Raw genomic sequence first — 22,093 nt, 5'->3', positions numbered from 1 at the left:
ACATATTCACTGTTCTCCCACAGTGCCCTGCCCCTTTCTGAGAGTGAGGTTAGCATTTGCTGCACATTGGGGTCACCCAGGAATCTGTAAATAAGTACCGATGCCTAGAGCCCACTCCCAGAGATTCTGAACTAATTGGTATTATGGTGGCAACCTGGGCTCTGTGTGTGGGTTTTTTTCCCCCAATGTTTTCTCCCCCAATGAGATGTTAATGACATATAACATTGTGTCAGCATAAGGTATACAGTATGATGATTTGATACACCTATTGTAAAATATTTACCACAAGGAAGTCAGTTAACGCATCTTTCACCTCACAGAATTACCATTTTTATTTCTTGTTACGGTGAGATCATTTAAGATCTACTCTCTTTGCAACTTTCAAGTATATAATACAGTATTGTTAACTATAGTCACCGTGCTGTACATTAGATCCATAGAAATCAGTCCTCCTATAACTGGAAATTTCCAACCTTTGATAAACTTCTCCTCATTTTCTTCAACCCTCAGCCCCTGTCAACCACCAATTTACTCTGTTTCTATGAGTTTAGCTTTTTATATTCCACATATAAGTGAGATCATATAGTATTTATCTTCCTCTGTCTCACTTCACTTAGCATAATAACATCAAGGTTCATCCATGTTGGCAGGATTTCCTTCATTTTTGTGGCTGAATAATGGTTCATTGTATATATGTGCCACATTTTCTTTTGTCATTCATCTGCCAATGGATATTTAGGTTGCTTCCTTATCTTGGTTATTGTGAATAATGCCTTTATGAACACAAGGGTGCAGATGTTGTTATGAAATAGTGATTTCATTTTCTTTGGATACAGGTTTCCCCTGCTATCAGAAAGTGGAATGTTCTTATGAAAACTTTTGTATGCCAAAATGACATAAAGCAAAGAAACAATTGCTATGAATTTACATGGAAAAAATATTTAGCATTCCCAGACCCCCAAAAATAACCTGTCTTCAGTTTCTCTAACACGTTGGGACACATCCATTAGGGATTCACAGAATAAATCAAGATAACGAACAGATGCCCCCAGACCCAGTTCAAAGCCATGGCAGCCTGGTGCTGAGATGCTGAGTGCAGGTCCCAGGAGGGGAGCTTGGTGGCACCACTCCCACTGTTCGGGGTGCGGGGCACTGTCTCTGTAAAGGCTCACTGCAACACAAAATGCTGATCACTACTTTCACTTTTTACCTTTTCTATAAAAGTGAAAATCCTCTTTGGATTTCTTTCAGTTAGCAACCACCGGCATTGCGTAGGTCTTTTGTAAAAGCGAAGTGCCATAACACCAACTTTCAAAAAGCTGGGGATACCTGTACTTACCTAGAATTGGCATTGCTGGATCATATGGTAGCTCTATTTAAATTTTTGGAAGACCTTCCCTACTGTTTTCCACCATGACTGCACCAATTGCATTCCCACCAGTGGTTCATAAGGGTTCCCATTTCTTTGCATCCTTGCCAATAGTTGTCTATTCTAACAGGGGTGAGGTGATATCACATTGTCATTTTGATTTGCATTTCCTAATGATTAGTGATGTTGAGCACCTTTTCAGGTACTTACTGGCCACTTGAATGTCTTTGGAAAAATATCTATTCATATTCTTTGCCCACTTTTTAATCTGGTTATTTGGTTTTTTTTCCTACTAAGTTGTATGTGTTCTTTATATATTTTGGATATTAATCTCTTACCATATATGCAGTTTGCAAATATTTCCCCTCATTACATAAGTTGCCTTTTCATTTTGTTGATGATTTCTTTTGCTGAAGAGCAGCTTTTTAGTTTGATGTAGTCTCCCTTGTTTATTTTTACTTTTTTTGTTTGTGCTTTTGGTGTCAAACCAAAAAAAAATTGCCAAGACCAATGTCAAGGAGCTTTTTCTCTATGTTTTCTTCTGGGAGTTTTATGATTTCAGGTCTTATGTTTAAATTCTTAATTCATTTTGACTTAATTTTTTTGTGTGCTGTAAGATACGAGTCCAATTTCATTGTTTGGAATATAAATACTCAGTTTTCCCAGTGCCATTTATTGAAGAAACTATCCTATTCCAGTGAATACTCTTAGCTTCTTTGTCAAATATTAGTTGACCATATATGACTAAGTTTGTTTCTAGGCTCTCTATTCTGTTACATTGGTCTATGTGTCTGTTTTGATGCCAGTACCAAGTTGTTTTGATTACTATTGCTTCATAATATAGGATGCTGGTTCCAGCTTTGTTCTGACAAAGATGGCCCAACATATGCAAATCAATAAATGTAATAAACCACATTAATAAATTGAAAAATAATAATCATATAATCATCTCAGTAGATACAGAAAATGCACTTGACAAAATCCAACATCCTGTCATGATAAAAACTCTCAATAAAATGCGCATAGAGGGACCATACTTCAGCATAAGGCCATTATATGGCTAGCCCACAGTGAACGTCATTCTCAGTGGTGAAAAGGTGAAAGCTTTTCTCTTAAGATCAAGAACAAGACAAGGATGCCCACTCTTGCAACCTTTATTCAATGTAGTATTGGAAGTCCTATCCAGAGCAATTAGGTAGGAAAAAAGACAAAAAAGTCATCCAAATTGGAAAGGATAAAGCAAAGCTGTCGCTGCCATGGATGACATGATTTTTTAAAATAGAAAACCCTAAAGACTCCACCAAAAAACTATTAGGACTAATAAAGAAATTCAATAGTTGCTGGGTACAAAATCAATATACAAAAATTTGTTGTGGTTTTATACACTAAAAATGAACTCTCAGAGAAATTGCTTCAAAAATAATAAAATACTTAAGAATAAATTTAAGCAAGGAGGTAAAAGACCTATACACGGAAAACTATTAAGACACTGATGAAAGTTATTGAAAACATCACAAATAAGTGGAAAGATATTTTGTGTTCAGGGATTGGAATAATTAATATTGTTAAAGTGTCCATAATGCCCAAAGCAATCTATGGATTCAGTGCAATCCCTATCAAAATTCCAATGGGCATTTTACACAGAAATGGAGCAAACAATCTTAAAGTTTGCATGGAGTCACAAAAGATCTTAAATAGTTAAAGCAATCTTGAGGAAGAGCACAGCTAGAGACACCACGATCTCTGATTTCAAACTATATTACAAAGCTGTAGTAGTCAAAACAGCATGGTATTGGAATAAAAACAGACACAGATAAATGGAACAGAACCGAGAGCCCAGAAATAAATATAACCATATATGGTCAATTAATTTACAACAAAGGAGCCAATAATATACAATGGGGAAAAGACAGTCTCTTCAATAAACTGTGTTGGGAAAACTGGACACACAGGTAGGTGGTAGACTCCTTGACATTGTTGTTAGTGATACCTTTTTGGATCTAACTCCAAAAAAATTGACAACAAAAGCAAAAATGAACAAATGGAACTATATCCAACTAAAAGGCTTTTGCACAGTGAAGGGTACTAAACAAAATAAAAGGGCAAACTACTGAATGGGAGAAGATATCTTCAAATCATATATCCATTAAGGGGTTAATATTCAGAATATATAAACAACTCAAACAATTCAATAACAAAAAAACTAAGCAATCCAATTAAAGAATGGGCAGAGGATCAAAATTCAGCAAAGTTGCAGGATACAAAATTAACACACAGAAATCTGTAGCTTTCCTATACACTAACAATGAACTAATAGAAAGAGAAATCAGGAAAACAATTCCATTCACAATAGTATCAAAAAGAATAAAATACCTAGGAATAAACCTAACCAAGGAAGTGAAAGACCTATACCCTGAAAACTACAAGACACTCTTAAGAGAAATTAAAGAGGTCACTAACAAATGGAAACTCATCCCATGCTCCTGGCTAGGAAGAATTAATATCGTCAAAATGGCCATCCTGCCCAAAGCAATATACAGATTTGATGCAATCCCTATCAAATTACCAACAGCATTCTTCAATGAACTGGAACAAATAGTTCAAAAATTCATATGGAACCATCAAAGACCCCAAATAGCCAACACAATCCTGAGAAGGAAGAATAAAGTGGGGGGGAATCTCACTCCCCAACTTAAAGCTCTACTAAAAAGCCACAGTAATCAAGACAATTTGGTACTGGCACAAGAACAGAGCCACAGACCAGTAGAACAGAATAGAGACTCCAGACATTAACCCAAACATATATGGTCAATTAATATTTGATAAAGGAGCCATGGATATACAATGGGGAAATGACAGTCTCTTCAACAGATGGTGCTGGCAAAACTGGACAGCTACATGTAAGAGAATGAAACTGGATCACTGTCTAACCCCATACACAAAAGTAAACTCCAAATGGATCAAAGACCTGAATGTAAGTCATGAAACCATATACTCTTAGAAAAAAACATAGGCAAAAATCTCATGGACATAAACATGAGTGATTTCTTCATGAACATATCTCCCCGGGCAAGGGAAACAAAGGCAAAAATGAACAAGTGGGACTATATCAAGCTGAAAACCTTCTGTACAGCAACGGACACCATCAATAGAACAAAAAGGTATCCTACAGTATGGGAGAACATATTCATAAATAACGTATCTGATAAAGGATTGACATCCAAAATATATAAAGAGCTCACGCACTTCAACAAACAAAAAGCAAATAATCCAATTAAAAAATGGGCATATTTGCTGAGTAGACAGTTCTCCAAAGAAGAAATTCAGATGGCCAACAGGCACATGAAAAGATGTTCCACATTGCTAATCATCAGAGAAATGCAAATTAAAACCACAATGAGATATCACCTCACACCAGTAAGGATCGCCATCATCAAAAAGACAAACAACAACAAATGTTGGCGAGGTTGTGGAGAAAGGGGAACCCTCCTACACTGCTGGTGGGAATGTAAATTAGTTCAACCATTGTGGAAAGCAGTATGGAGGTTCCTCAGAATGCTCAAAATAGAAATACCATTTGACCCAGGAATTCCACTTCTAGGAATTTACCCTAAGAATGCAGCACTCCAGTTTGAAAAAGACAGATGCACCCATATGTTTATCGCTGCACTGTATACAATAGCAAAGATATGGAAGCAACCTAAATGTCCATCAGTAGATGAATGGATAAAGAAGATGTGGTACATATACACAATGGAATATTACTCAGCCATAAGAAAAAAACAGATCCTACCATTTGCAACAACATGTAAGGAGCTAGAGGGTATTATGCTCAGTGAAATAAGCCAAGCAGAGAAGGCCAAGAACCAAATGATTTCACTCATATGTGGAGTATAAGAACAAAGAAAAACTGAAGGAACAAAACAGCAGCAGAATCACAGAACCCAAGAATGGACTAACAGTTACCAAAGGGAAAGGGACTGGGGAGGATGGGTGGGAAGGGAGGGATAAGGGTGGGGAAAAAGGAAGAGGTCATTACAATTAGCATGTATAATGCGTGGGGGGAACGGGGAGGGCTGTGCAACACAGAGAAGACAAGTAGTGATTCTACAACATCTTACTATGCAGATGGACAGTGACTGTAATGGGGTATGTGGGGGCGACTTGGTGAAGGGGGGAACCTAGTAAACATAATGTTCTTTCTGTAATTGTAGATTAATGATACCAAAATTAAAATTTTTAAAAAAATGTCTTACAGCCACTTTGAAATAAGCAGTGACATATTGCTTCTCGGGCATCATAATATAATTCTTATCTTTTTAAAATAAAAATAAAAATTCACCGAAAAAAAAAAAAGAATGGGCAGAGGACCTAAACAGACATTTTTCAACAAAAGACATACAAATGACCAAAAGTCACATGAAAACATGCTCAACACCATAAATCATCAAGGAAATGCAATCAAACCACAATGAGATACCAGTCAGAATAGCTATTATCAAAAAGACAAAAAATAACAAGTGTCGGAGAGGCTGTGAAGAGAGCACTTATGCACTGTTGGTGGGAATGTAATTGTTGCAGCCACTACAGAAAACAGTATGGAGGGTCCTCAAAAATTAAAAAAAGAAATATAGGTTCCAGCAGTTCCACTTCTGGGTATTTATTCGAAGAAAACAAAAATACAATTTAAAAAGACTTGCACCTCTATGTTCATTGCAGCATTATTTACAACAGCCAAGATATGGAAATGACCTAAGTCCCAGTGGATGGATGGATAAAGAAAATGTGGGATACACACCCACACACCCACACCCACACCCACACCCACACCCACACCCACACACACACACTGAAATGTTACTCAGCTATTAAGAAGAATAAAATCTTTTTATTGTGACAACATGGATGGACCTCAAGGGTATTATGGTAGGTGAAATAAGTCAGACAGAAAAAGACAAATAATGTATGATTTCATTTACAGCTGAAATCATAAAAAAAAAAACAGATACAAAGAACATTTGGTTATTAGCAGAGGGGAGGGGGTTGGGGTGGGCAAAATGAGTGAAAGAAATCAAGAGTACAAACTTCCTGTTATAAGTAAGTTATGGGAATGTAATGTACAGCATGGGGACTGTAGTTAATAATATTATATTGCAAATTTGAAAGTTACTAAGGAAGTCAGTCCTATTTATTCATCAGAAGAAAAAAACATGTAAATTTGTATGGTGACAGAAGATAAATAGACTTCATGTAATGATCATTATGTAATACATACAAATATCAAATCATTATGTTGTATGCCTGAAACTAATATAATGTTGTATCTCAATTATACTATAATAATAAAAAAAGAAATCTCCAGCCCTACACCAGACCTAGTGTGTCAGAATGTCTAAGGGTGAGGCCCAAGAATGGTATTTGAAAAAAGTTCTCCTGGCATTTAAAAATAAAAATGGTAATATCAGGTGATATTTGACCTACTAAGGTTGGGAAAACCCTTCTGTGGGTTAGGACATCTCAAAGTTTAATCTGATTCAGTCTGGAATGGGGCCTGAGATTCTGCATTTCCAAAAAAGCACCAAGGTTCTGTAGCTCTCTGGGGACCACACTTTGGGTAGCAAAGGTTCAGAGGATACAAATGAAAGAATGGGTGGCCTTTCTCTAAAATCTGCTAAGGACTGTACCTGAAATCTACCAGCAGACGGGGACCTTATTTACAAGTCCCTCTCCTCTTACCAGATCACTTTCTTCAGGGCAGGTTCGGGTCTTTGTCAATTCTCTATCTCAACTCAGTGTGCAGCATATTAGGAGTACAATAAAAGGGTTTTGAATTTAATAAATATCATGCTGTCCTTGGGGTGCAAGCTGTGGAGGAAACTGAAGGTGAGACATTGCTATAATGCCGGCCTTCTGCCACCCCCAGTCATAAATTCCAATTGGATGGGGTCCAATGTGAAGCTGTGTTACCCAAGCCTGCTCTGTAGGGGGTAGAGTCGAAGCAGGCCTCTGGAATATTAATAATTCTGAGCACTGACCACAGCTATGATATTTACAGACCCATGGCGCACAGGGGATAGCCCGAGGTTGCTCATGTAGCTATAGGCTCTGAGGACTTCCTTTGCTCCAGATGGAGCAGGTATAGTGTCCAGCATCGCCAAAAGCCGTAACAGTTCATTAGCTTTTACTATACAGAAATGCGCCAGTCCTGGTGCTAAAATGACATGACAAAGCACATTTGACAGCAATGGTCAAAGGAAAAAGCTCTGCTCTCTGGGCCGCTGCTGAAGCATTTGGAACAGGAGAAAAATACCTCTGTCTCTCCATTGGGAGGCCCAGGCTGGTTGGAATCTGACAAGGACTTATAACTTCAGAAACTTTTTTCAGGGGTTTGGTTTCTTCCCCTGGATTCCCCCTGCATGCTGATGGATGTTTTCTTCCTGAATATTTTTTGATACTTTGACTATTTATGTGGTTTGTGAGTTACATATTGGGAGGGGATCCAGAGAGAGAAAGGAGCAGAGAGAGAGCAGGAAAGGAACAGGGAGAGATACACAGAGAAACAAAGAAAGAGGGGAAGGAAGAAGAAAAAGAAACACAATTGTTAAGTAAATGGAAAAGAGCAGAGTCGAAAGTCAAGCAAGGATGGAGGGTAGTAGGACCCCAGGTCAGGCCTCGCCCTTCTTTTTGGTTCCTTATACTCGGTGGAAGCACCCTTCAAAGAGTATTTACTAAGTACCCCCCTTACGCCCTATAGGAGGCATATAACTAACACCTTTGGTCTCACCCTTCACCCCTAATAACTCCTTGCCCACTCTCACCGTGAAATCTCGCCCCAATATTTCTTTCACTTTCCATCGATCTGGCTCAGGGGCGCTTCCATTTTATGGTAATTTATAGTAAATTCCAATTTATGGAACAACTTTTCAGTGGTTGGAGTAATTAAGATCTCGTCTCTGAGCATGTTTGATGATTATAATACCATTGTCTGTATTCACTCCACTATGCACAAGACCTCTCACACTCATTTACTGCTCATTGTAAGTTTGTACCCCATCTGTCCTATCCCCCCATCTGCACCCCCTGGTAACCATCAATTTACTCTCTGTTTTTACAAATTTGGCTAAAGGAAATGATAATTATGTGACCAGGTAGAGGTGCTAATTATCACTACAATACAATCATATTACAGTAGTTACATGTTTGAAGTCAACACATTGTGCAACTTAAATTTAAGATGTATAGTAATTGTAGTAATTTACTTAACAGTAAAGTAATGTTAGATGTCAAATTTCAATAAAAGAAAAGCTTTCTGAGGCTATTAGAGCCCCCACTTAATCTCTTTACACAACTCCCCCTATGCCTTCTGTTCACTTCTCTGTAAGATCTCATCCGGTGCTTCTGACCCTCCCCACTCCATCTGAGTCAGGATCCCATGTTAAAATAGCTTTGGAAAGCTACTAAAATTTTGAGCCCTTGACCCAGATGATTCTGATACACAGGACAGTTTAAGAACTTCAGGAAGGCCAGAGCTTCAGGCTACCCAAATTCTTTCTTCTTCAAGACCCTGCTCAAAAGATCAGACACTCCCCACCCCCAACACGTAGTGTCATGTCCAGAGCCTCGGCCACACGCTGACGCATATCACTGTGACTCTCCAGCCGTACACTTTCTCATCTAAAAGCAGGAGACAGCACCTAAGTCAGGAATGGAAACAGGGACGGTATAGGTAACATACTAGCCAGCCTGGTGGGAATTAGGGGAGGCTAGAGGCTGCATATTCTGATTAAGGGGACAGCTGCTCCTCTGTCACACTCAACTGTGGCCAAATGGGAATGCCACCCTGAGATGACAAATACTCTGAATTTTTCAGGAATGCCAGAAATCTGGATTTTTATGTAAATTTTTCTGGTTTTTAAATTCCGGGTAAAATTTTGTTAAGGGGCCAAACCAAATATATGCAGGGGTCCCATTCAGGCCGTGAGTCCATATTTACAACCTCTAGATTAAGACTAGGGATCGCTAGGGTTGCCTACAGCATAGTGATTCTGGGACATGTTGACACTCAACCTCCCTGGCTTGATAGTTGTTCTGTCACTGGTTGGAGCTTCTCTGCTGTTCCTGTTCCTTTCCAGAAAATCCAAAGTTTCTGACTGCCCTCCAGCCCTAATAAAGGGGGACCTCATTGCTGGCAGGCTCTCAACCTTTAGCACACATCAAAACCACCCGGAAGGATGGTTAAAACAGATGGCCAGGCCCCACCCCCAAAGCTGCTCACTTGGGAGGTCTGAGGTAGGGCCTGAGGATCTGCACTTCTAACCGGATCCCTGGCAGTGCTGATGCTGCCGGTCCAGGGCCAGTCAGCACTTTGAGAGCCACTGCTATAGTGCATTGCTCACTCTCTACCATGTTTTCTTTCTCCTTAGAGCAGTACTTAGGCCTTAGCTTCACTTGCATTCCCCAGTCGCTTCATACAGCAGTTACTTGGAGCTTTCCATTGTGACAATCATAACTGTCATTTCGAGTGTTTAGTGTGTGCCAGCGATTCACCTAAGCCCATATCATATTAACTCTAATCTTCACTGTGACCCTTTTAGGAAGGCATTGTCACCCCTGATTTCTACATGAAGGGACTGAAGCCCAGAGAAGTTATGTAACTTGCCCAAAGGCACACAGTTAGTGAGTGGCCAAGCCAGATTCCAAGCCCAAAATGTATGACTCCAAGGCCCATAGTCTTCATGGACCAAGCTGGGACACTTTTGAGAGTGAGACACTATTCATAATTATGCCTAGACAACAGACAGAAACCAGGACTAGCGTAGGCAAACTAGGACATAAGATCAACCTAAGTATTCTGTCATGTCCGAGACTTCGTGAAAGAGAGCAGACTTTGTGGGAGTCGAATTTGCAGCCCAGTGCCTGTTCCATGGCAGGAACTCAGCAGATGACTGTTTCCTACAGTTAGGCATCTGAAGCCTTCCTGGGGAATATAGGCAAGAGTAATAGATAGCCCTGATTCCTGAGACCCTCATGATATAGTTGATGGAAAAAAAGAAAATAAATGAAAACTCTTAAAAGATCATGCAAAGACTTTAAGAATCTAGGGTTGATTTCAGAGATGGTGACTCCCTCAAGGTTTTATATTTTGAAGGGGAAGTGGAGTTTGAGCTGAGTCTTGAAGACTGAGTAGAAGATGGGAAGGCTGGGCCTGGGTTTAGCTACAGAAAGACAAAGAGTTTGTGCAGAAGTCAAAGAGAGGCTGAGAAGCATCTACGTGACTGAAAGCTATTGGATGTTTTCATTTCATTCTGACCTTTGTAATACAATCTTTACAGGACTAAACAGAGAAATACCTTTTTGTTTTGTTTTTTCTTGGTTTTGCATACTCAGTCACTATTTTGCACCCACAAACTCCTAGAGGAGCCAGATGCAGACCTTCCTCCTGGATTGAGGCACAGGAGTACAGAGAAATTTCTGAGGGGAACTGGCCTGTGGTTTTCAAGAACTTCTGAATTTAGGAATTTTGAACAGAATCCTGCCCATCAGAATGGCTTTTACAGTAAAAGGAACAGTTGCTGGGTACTTAGTCCCCCTGATTTATGTAAAAAGAAGGGCAGTTTCATCGTACTTAGTCTCAGTCCCGCGTGGGAAAATTCTAAATAGCTCAACACTACCCTCTAGTGGGCAAGATGGCAGAGACGGGGATCCGAGAGCTTTCATGACAACACCCGCTGAAGATTGGAGAAGGAAGGTGAAAGGAAAGAAACACAAGTCTTAAATCTGCAGAAGGCCCATAAATTAGTGAATATCCATGTTCCCTAAGAAATAGACAAAAATAATTCCCTGATAAAAAGGTCTAAGACGGTGCTTCCCATAGAATATACGTTTCTGTTAAGCCCCAGTCCCAGGTGATAACTGTTCACACAGCCCTTCCAAGGGCCCATGGTTAAGTAAGTTAGGAGGCCTCTGCACACCATGTTCCCCAAGCTCCTGTTACAGAATCACAGTGTTTAGTAAAGGCTTGAATAGTAAAAGATCTGGGAAGTTATGCAGCAATGAAATTCCATTTCCCACACATATCTGACTACTGACCCTTTTCTGTTTTGTTTTCCCATAAATCCATGTCATCTCCTGGGACAACTGCTTATGGAGCATAATTTGGACAACACTAAAGGAAAAAATACAAAGGTTCTTACTGTAAGTTTCCCCATACAGTGAAAGAAGGCCTGTCCCATAGGCTTTGATGGCTCTGCTTCACTTGCAAGAGTAACTCAAGAGTAAACCAACCGAGCCGACTAAGGCACACATGGACAAAAGAACAGGGTGATGACTGAAACCAATAGCTGGCCCATGGTGCCAAGGACTGGAAGATCCCACGAGAAGAGAGAGGTCACCCACCCCACCCAGCTCCACACCCCATCGCAGTCTTTACGTAGGACGCATAACTTTCGTACACTTCTCCTAATGGCCATCTCACGCTCTATCAAAGGTCAGCTGAGAAACTGAGGCTTAGTCCAAGTGTCTCCTTCTTCAAATTTTCTCATGACTCTAGGCCCCATTTAGTGTCTCCTGTTCTGACCTTCAGTTAGATCACCCTTTCATTTATTGACCAAAGGTGTATTAAACACCTGCTATGTGCACAGCATAGTGCTAGGAATGCACATCTGAAAAAACAGAGTCCTTTTTTCCTGGAGGCAGATGTGAAGAGGGAGCCAGACAGGCTCCATTCTGAGAAAGACTTTAACAGATGAAGACAAAGTAAGCTGGGAATATATCGTCTTGTAGAACATATCCAACAGGGTTCTCACCATGACCATGTGAAGTTCCTAGAACAAAGCCTGGCTCGTTGTAAACACTCTATAGGTATTAGCTGCTATTGTGGCTGCTATTATTACTATTGCTATTACATATTACATTTGTTTATTTACATTAATATAATTTACTTATTTATATTAATTAATTAATTTACATTTATTTAATTTCATTTTCTTCCCAAATAACATTTTCATTACTGGGGAACATGGTCTTCTTTTCCAGACTAAACTTTATTCTCATTTTGCTGTCCAAGAAAACAGAAAGGTAAGATGCCCTCTATCCCATGAGTAGTTTAGTTGGTAAAATTACTCCTTTACTCAATGACTGGTAAATAGCAAAGCCAACAGCACTTTGTTTTTCTATCTGTAAAACAATGCTACCAATAACTCTCCTTTTAGCTGAATTCATTGATTCGTCAATTCCTTCCTTCCTTCATTCAATCAGTATTATGGAATTTCCATTATGTGCCAGACTGTGCTAGGGACAGGGAACATAGTAATAAAAAGGATAGATAGGGTCTCTGCCCTTCTGGAGTTTTCTGTGTCCCAGAAAGAGGGGGCACAGAAAGATTGGGAGAAGATGTGGGAGAAGATTTAAATGAAATTATGATTTGTGAATACATTTTATGACACATGGGGCTGGTGAACATAGAGAATTATTGTAATTTAATAACTCATCAACAGTACTACTGTCCAACTTGGCCTCCAGTCTCCAGAGTGGAGAATAATGTGTTTACTTGGCATGTTGCCTGGTTTCATAGGCACCTTCAGAAATGTCTGCTGAATGGATTAATGGGTGGAAGAATTAATTAGAAGTATTATTGCTGAAATTGCATTTGCTCTATAAATAGTAACCATGAGTGAAAAGTAGGGGATCAATGACTGCTTGTTACATGATAAATATGACATTGTGTACTTTATAATCATTGTCCCCCAGCAACAAAGTATAGTATTTGGTATCATATTCCCATTTTAGAGATGAGAAAAAATGAAGTTCAGGGAGATTAAATAACTTGTCCTGGGCTTCAAACTGTAGCACAGATAGTAAAGGAGCAAGTGGCTTGAGGACACGTTCATACCTTCCTTCTCCTTTACAGGGAAATTTCATTCTTTCCACAGATCCCATTTTCATTATTGGGGAACATGGTCTTCTTTTCCAGACTACACTAAGTGAGAATGAATAAGGTGATGAATTCTATCTAATGTGTTGCAGCTGGAGATGGGGACCATGACTATTAGCTGAAATTAGTGCAATCATTAGCATCCCCAGCCTAATGTGAATCCAGGGCATCTCTGATAATGCAGTCTTGACTTCCTTCCAACATTTTCCAAATAAAGTGGAACAAACAACACATTTCCTTAATATCCAAAGGCCAAGAGTGTTTGTGCTGAGTGGACTTGATGCAGAACTTGGTCATACAATAACAGGGCTGGAGGGAGCCTGAAAGTCACCTACTGTGTACCTGACACTGTTTATTTACCTTCTACTCCATCCCACATGCCCACTAGCCTATACTCCCACACCCTTAGCGTTGGAGGACTCCTTCATGCTTGGGGAAGCACAGTTGCTCTTTAGAATGAACTGATTGGAATGGCAACTGTATGTTGAGTTGAAACCTGCTTCAGGTGGCTTCTACTCATTGGTTTTAATTTTGGTGTCACCCAGAAATCTGATTTGCTATTCACATGATTAGTGTAGTCATACTGCTCTTATAATACTTGTCATACCACACACTTCTTTGGCAATAATATCTGTGAAATCATAGGCTTGATGTGTTAGTTCTATTTTTTCTAATAAATAGTAATTCTATTACCAATGTATTATTAATTATATGTATTATTTTTCTAATGCATTATCAATCAACATTATTATAAATGTTGATTAGTATATTAATGGTGGTATGGCTATCTCATTTTGGGAAATATCATACATCTCCCTTCTCTATACAATCTCCCTTAGTCACAGGGGATACATTCCAAGACCCCTAGTGGACGCCTGAAACTGCAAAACCACTGACTGCCAGACCCTGTATATATTATGATGTTTTCCCTACATATACATACATATGATAAAGTTTAATTTATAAGTTAGGCACAGTAAGAGATTAACAACAATAACTCATAATAAAATAGAATAATTATGACAATATACTGTAATAAAATTTATGTGAATGTGGTCTCTCAAAATATCTTACTGTATTGTACTCACCCTTCTGGTGATAATGTGAGATGATAAAATGCCCATGTGATGAAGTGAGGTGAATGACATTATTGACCTCCTAACTATGCATAAGAAGGAGAATCATCTGCTTCCAAGACTGAGGTTGACCTCAGGTAACAGTAACCACAGAAAAGAGGGGATTACTATATATAGTACTTGAAAAAAAACCCACATCTTTCATCAGAACCAGCATCTCAAGTACTTTCAAACATCTAACATTATGTAAAATTAATTTACTACCCTGATTATTTGCCACCAACTTGTCTATATGTCTATTTAGATTTGAGGAGGCCAGTCTCGTAAAATTCTCATTGTATATGCTTGATTTTATTAATACAATATGTAGTTTCATTAGCTTTCCTGGCACTCAAGCTATTGTATGTATTTCTAAAGAGTTCACTGGTCCTTAACATCCTTAAGCCTTATTTTATCCACATGTTGTTTTATCATCCTCTCCCTTTTTGTTCATTGTTTCATGTTTTGTTTTCCAGTTCCAAATGCCCTTTATCCCCAGCTTTATTGAGAAATAATTGACATATAACATTATATAAGTTCAAAGTGTACAACATATTCATTTAATATACCTATATATTGCAAAATGATTACCACCATAACATTAGCTAACATCTCCATCACATAGCTATTATTTCTTTTTTGTGGTGAGAACATTTAAAATCCACTCTCCAAGCATTTCAAATCTAAAACAAAGTACTGTTAACTGTAATACTCATGGTGTACATTAGATCTCCAGAACTTATTTCTCTTATAGCTGTAAGTTTGTACTCATTGACCAGCATCTCCCACTTCCCCTATCCCCATCCACCTTGGAATCAGCCTTTTCATCTCTGTTTCTGTGAGTTTAGCTTTTTTAGATCCTACATACAAGTGGTATCATACAGTGATCACCTTTCTCTTCCTGATTTACTTCACCTAGTATAATGCCACATTGAAGAAGACACAACTAAATGTAAGAACATCCCATGTTCATGGATAGGAAGAATTAACATTGTTAAAATATCCATACTACCCAGAGCCAACTATTGATTCAATTCAATCCCTTTCAAAATTCCAATGGAACTTTTCACAGGAATAGAAAATTAATTATAAAATTTCTATGGAACTGTAAAAGACCTTGGATAGCTTAAGCAATTCTGAGGAAGAAGAACAAAGATAGAGGAATCACACTTACTGATTTGAAACTAGACTACAAAGCTATAGTGATCCAAACAGTATGGTACTAGGATAAAAATAAGCACAGAGACCAGTGGAACAGAATCAAGGCCCCAGAAATAAACACTCACATGTATGGTCAACTAATATTTGACAAGGGTGCCAAGGATGCTCAGTGAAGAAAGTATAGTGTCTTCAATAAAAGGTGCATGGAAAACTAGATGTTCACAAGTGGAAGAATGAAACTGGGCCTCTGTCTTACACCATACACAAAAAGTAACCTGAAATGGATTAAAGACTTAAACATAAAACCTGAAAATGTAAAACTCCTAGAAGAAAACAGAGGGAAAAAGCTCTTTGATTTGACACCAACAGCCCAAGCCATAAAGGCAAACATAAACAGGTGGGACTACATCAAACTAAAAAGCTTTTGTACTGCAAAAGAAACAATCAACAAAATGCAAAGAAAACCTACAGAATGGGATAAATTATTTGCAAATCATCTATCTGATAAAGAAGTGATCCAAAAAAAGTTTGCTAATCCAAAACTCAATATTTAAAAAACAACAACAACAACAAATAATCTAATTAAAAAATGGGCAAAGGACCTAAAAGGATATTTCTCCAAAAAAGAGGTATAAATGGCCAATAAATATGTGAAAAGGTGTTCAACATCACTAATCATCAGGGAGCTAAAAGCAAAACAAAAGCCAGATATTATCTCACACCTATTAGAATGGCTACCATCAAAAAGACAGTAGAAAACAAGTATTGGTGAGGATGCGGAGAAAGGGAAAGCTTGTGTATTGTTGGTGGGAATGCAAAGTAGTGCTGCCACTGGAGAAACCAGGATGGAGGTTTTGAATTACCATTTGATCCAGCAAATATATACCAATTTGGGCCATATATCCAAAGGAAATAAAGCCAGGATTCTTTAAGAGACATATACACACCATGTCCTTTATAGCATTACTGACAATTGCCAAGATATGAAACAACCTGTGTCATTGATAGATGAATGAATAAGGAAGAATAAGGAAGCTGTGGTACACACACACACACACACACACACACACACACACACACACACACACACATGATAGAATGTTATTCAGCTACATGGAAGAAGGAAATCCTGCCAATTGCAACAACATAGATGGACCTTTTTAATTTTTTTGGAACCAAGTATGAGAGTTTGCATTGGTCCTTAGTATATTGCATCTTGGCCTATCAAGTTAACCTTTAAAGGTGCTTATTGATTCTGATTCTGTTACCCAAAATATTTATTCTCTCTCCTAGCATCTAGCCATTGATAGATTTGATAAACATGCATTCTCTATCATTCTGCATCTTCAATCAAATCATTTACATTCTTGTAGCCCTAGAAACTTGCTACCACATTGATATTAATCCATCAATCATCTTACTTTGGACACTGGTTTCTATAATCAAATCCATAGTTCTTCATTATTAATCCCCTGGGGACTTTTGTAATTTAATATGGCCAATGTAATACTCTGGTAATTACTTTTGAACTTCATATGCACACTTATTATTTTTGTTAAGGTTATTAAACAATTCTTAAAGACCACTCACTTCTGGATGTTATTATAAGGTTTGTTGAGTACCTAGTTATCCATTCATTCATCCAAACACTTGACATATATGCAGCATTTTAATACAACCAACTCAAAATGATAGGTATTACTGTTCTTAAGATACAGAGGAGGAGTTCCTGAAAGGTTATAAACCATCAAAGTAACCCATACAGTAAGTGAAGAAGCTAAGATTCAAGTGCAGTTCTGTCTGATATCAAAGCACAGTTCATTTCTGTTCTAAAATGGGTAAGCTCAGAATGGAAATCAGGTTTGGACAGATGGGCATGTCAGCTCTCAAGTTTACTCAGTAGAATGTCTGCATTGCAAAGCTAATATGTAACAGCTATCCTAAAAAAAAAATAAAATCTTCTGTCAAGGGCTTTGAATTGGAAACACTGAAAAATTTTAGTCACATAATCTGCACAGAAGAGAGGCTTCTATAGAAGTGAAGATTAGTCATACTTTGACCTTGTGAGGAGTCTCAGTGTGCAAGCTAGGAGCAGAGGACAACATCAAAACTATTGTGCATTAGTTTTGCACATTAGAGTGAGACTTCTAAAGGCTGGTGTGCTAAGCCAGAAAGCAGAATTCAAAATGAGGTCACCTGTGGTTTTTATTGGGGCACAATTCCATAGGAAGAATAAACGTGGTCTAGAATGATCCCCCAATCCTGTAGCTGATGCTGCTATTCTTGCTTCTACTGAATGAGTAACACAATATTGCCATCGCTCTAACCACTGGACTTAACCAGCGACATTCATGGACACATAAGTAATCCAGCTTTTTTTTTCCTTAAGAGCTGCTGTCCCAGAAACGGGGCTGCATACTTCACCCCATCCTACAGAGGCTACAGAGGGCCAATCAGCATGGCAACTGTTTCAAAGTGAGATAGGAGACTGATGGCTCCCAAAGGAAAGACAGACCAGTGGCTGCGCCATACGGACTTCAGTTCCTGGACATTCACTCCTTTGGGAGAGAGTTGAGATGGCTGCTTTTCAATAGGTATAGCCTCCCTACAACCTTGGCCTTATTTCCCCGCTCTTAGAGGGTGGGTAGCAGGCAAACTTTTCCAGTACAACGCTGTGATTCTAGGTGCCAAAAGTGCACTTGGCCATGGAGCTGTTGCAGGAAGCCTCTGGGGGAGCCTCTGTGTTTTTGCGTGGTTGTGAGTTGCTAGGTCCAGGATAACCTGGGACAGGCTGCATTGCTCACCAAAGTCCTTAAATGAAGTGCTTCAGTGAGGGAACACAGGGTAAGCTTGCCCAGCTTTTCTCTTGGGGTTGGCCAAGCCAACTGCATAGCTGCCATGTCAAAGACCTCATGCAAGGTATGTCCAGCTGAAAGCATGGAACGACTTGGTCAGACCAGATGGCTGGGCAGTGTAGGAGGGAGCCAGTCATCTACCAATGCTTATTTAAGGTAATCTGAAACATTTTTTAATAATAATTTCATTAAAAAACTTTACACCTGCTTCTAAACAGAGGAGCCAAGTCTACATAACTACAGAGAATTTCATTACATTGGAAGCCGTCTTGCACATGTTGTTTTCTTCTGTGGTCAAGTAACTATGCTCCCAGGAGTGATCGAGTCAGGACATCTCAGGATGCACTGCATCAGTGATACCAGGGCCAGCCTGGATCCCCAGAGAACCTGGAATCCATAATGTGATCTGCTTGATTGCTGGAACAATCTGAAGCCCCTCCCGCAGCCCCAGGGAAAGAAAGTCTTGGGCCAGCCTCCCTCTGGGTGTGGTCCCTCCACACAATGACATGATCTTCCCTGCTTTGACTGGAGGCCTCTGAAGCCACCAACATGTCTTGACAGTGGCTATCTGGCTCAGAGAACTTTCTTTATTTGGCCTATGGCTGTTGGTATTTGGGGTTCTGTATCTGTCCTCAGCCAAACAAGAAGGGCAGTCTGTCCCCGCAGCCCCCCTGATGCCAGGGGAGATTAGGGTGTGCTTGGAAGGTATCCACGCAGCACTGTGGGGGAAATCATGGTGTGGCTGCTATGACGCCTTCCCCACCTCTGGCTGGGATTATTACCACAACCTGATGGTCTCCCTGCTTTTTCCCCTCAGGTCCCTTCAGACCCTCAGGTCCCTTCAGACTATTCTCCACACAGCAGCCAAAGTCATGCTGTTCAGACCTGAGTTTCTGGACCTAAGGGCTGAACATTCAGATCCTGGCACGACTCTGCTCAGAACCTTCCAAAGGTCCACACCTGGCTCGGAGTAAATTGGAAGCCAAAAGTCCTCACGAGCAGCTGTGAGGTCTCACTGAGTCTAACCTCACCTCCGACTGCTCTTCTCTTTCGCCTGCCTGCTCAGCCATGCCAGCATCCTCGCTCTTCCTCGGGGCCCTCATTCTCACCCTTTCTTTGCCTGACTGCATGGCTTGCTCCCTCATATCCTCTAGACTTGCTCCAGTGTGATCCGCTCAGCATGACCTTCCCCGACCGCTCCTAGCCTTCCTAACCTGCTAGCATCCCCTCCTCCACTTCCCTGCCTAATTTTTCACCCTAGCATTTGTCAGTGTCAAACATACCATAAAGTTCACTTATTTATTTCATTTATCATTTGTCTCTTTGGGACAATCTCTGGGAGCAAGGATTTTGTCTAATTTGTTCCCTGTAGAATCTCCAAGATCTAAAGTGGGTCTGATATATGATAAGCACTCAGCACATATATGTTCATTAAGTGAATTATATTATTTAATCCTTTCAACACATTTGTGAAGCTGATACTGCTATGTCTATTTCACTGTTGAAGAAAATAAGGCTTAGAGAGGTTAAGTAACTTGCCCAAGGTCACATTGACAGTCATTGATGTTTCTTTGGCCTCATCACTTACTGCAGGGCACTGTGACACGGTTTCTTCTGCTGTAATACTGTGTCTCCTAAAACCAGCCTTCAGGTACAGTCCTGCCACCTCTAATGATCCCTTCTCCCTTCCACACCAATTCCTACAGACTAAAGTTATCAGCATTCCCACCAGCATTTCTCTTAGCCTTCCAAAGTAGAAAACCATACTTTCCCATGTTATGAATCACTCTCTGCCCACAGTGGACCAATGAAATAAGACTTTAGCTGGCCCAGTCAGATACTAAAGAGAAATCCTAGAAATTAGAACATTCTGAGTAGACTTTCTATAGCATATGGGGTATGATATGTACCTTATAAAGCTTTCTTATTGTGTGCTCTTGCTGACTCCTCCAGGTAAGAACTTTGACCCTGGACCCAGAAAGTCCTAATTCAAACCCCAGCTGTGCTATATGCTAGCTGTGGACCAAAGAAATCTACTTAAATATCTCTTTGACAAGATGTCTTAATCTATAAACTCATCCTTAATGCAGAGGATGAATGTAAGGAGTGAATGAGATACATTCATGAAGCATTGGTGAATCTGATAGAATGCACAGAACATTGAGGTATAATAAGGAGATGGTAACGTTTTTTTCAAGAATAGGCATCTAAAGAGGTTCACCTGAGCCAAGTGGCATTGCATAGCTACAGCTTCACTCTTGATTCTAGAAACTACCTAATAGACAAATCCTCTATCAATACATTGGCCCAAGTTAGAATGTGACTAAATTCATTATTATGGCTAAAAGCAACAGGAAATCATTCAATCACAAATAAACCAAAAAACTTTAGTTAACAAACTTCCTCTATGTCCATTTAATTATTAAGTTATGAGTTGAAAAAAAAAAAGTCCCCAGGGATCTTACCAGTATATTTGTGGAAATAAACACCTATATGGGAAACAAAAATTAAGAGTATTCTACAGTAAGTGGATAAAGCCAAGGACACAGTAATGGCCACCAGCTCTAGAGGGGTAGAGATCTTTCTCAGAAAAAGTAGTCAAGGAGGTCTCAGAATGGAGGTCATACTTTGGGCTGACCTTACTTATGAACTGGATTTGAATAGGTGGCAGGAAAGAAGACGTGTCATTGAAGGAATAGGTTAAAAGGTGAGGCTTTAAAGGAAGGTCAGAAGCTAGAGGGCCTTGAATAGCAGTTGAAAAACTCAGGCCTCGATCCTATAAAAAATGGGGAACTGGATCAATATTTAAGAATATATGAATGGCCTGGAGTCAAAGAAACTTGGCATGTTGGAGCTGGAAGGGACCTCATCCAGGTCAGCCTCCACCAGAGAAATGAAATGACTTTGTCAGTCAATCAATGATGAGACCAGAACTTCAGCTCAGGTGTCTGATCCCTAGTCTGGTGGTCTATCTACCATGTCATCTTCTAAGGGGACAGCACATCCATGGCTCATTTCTTAGGTCATAAAACCAAGAAAGTCATATATCTCCTTACATGTGAATAAGCCATAAATGTGCAGTGCATACTTCCTATTGCTAAATTTTAAAATAAGCTTTACATGGTCTGAGAGAATTAAGTCCAGTATTCTAGTGAGCAAAAGAGAGCAGTAAGAGTTAACACAGGCATCTACGCTTGCTTTTCCAATAGTCTGAAATCAAATGATACCTTTCACGTTCGCTCCACTTTCCCTTCAAACTCCACTTCTTCCCCTCACCAGTAATCAAAAGGTCCTAATGCCAGGCGCTGTCCACACCATGTCTGAGCCTTGCAACTAGGTCTTGGCTTGCCAACAGCCAAGCATTCTCTTTAGAAACTAGAATTGATTAGTCCTTGATTAGAATAAAATTTGTTTTTAGAATTCACATCTTGAAATAAAATTTAAACTTCTTCTTGGTATATTGAGAGGAGCCAAATAATAAATTGATAGTGAAACTGTTGTCCCTCCATAGGGCCCAGGAACCACATGGGAGTGTGATTTGTCTGGACCAGGAGGTGATGATGGGCCTGACAGTATGATGGGCTGAATGCTGGATGGCAATCAGTCTAGGACACAAAATATGTTTTTCCAGAAATTATTTCCTGGAAACCGAATGATCTCA

At 39.5% G+C, this 22,093-nt stretch overlaps 1 long non-coding RNA gene across 1 annotated transcript in view; it reads left to right on the top strand.

Moving 5' to 3' along the window:
• Window positions 1-22,093, top strand: part of LOC130678951 (uncharacterized) — a 72,466-nt gene that overhangs the window by 1,329 nt on the left and 49,044 nt on the right. The gene's annotated exons all lie outside the window — the stretch shown is intronic.

Source organism: Manis pentadactyla, chromosome 10, assembly GCF_030020395.1.
Source record: "Manis pentadactyla isolate mManPen7 chromosome 10, mManPen7.hap1, whole genome shotgun sequence".
In the NCBI taxonomy this organism is placed as follows: Eukaryota; Metazoa; Chordata; class Mammalia; order Pholidota; family Manidae; genus Manis; species Manis pentadactyla.
Note: the sequence above shows the minus strand (reverse complement) of the source record. Positions and strands in the feature narration are given on the sequence as shown.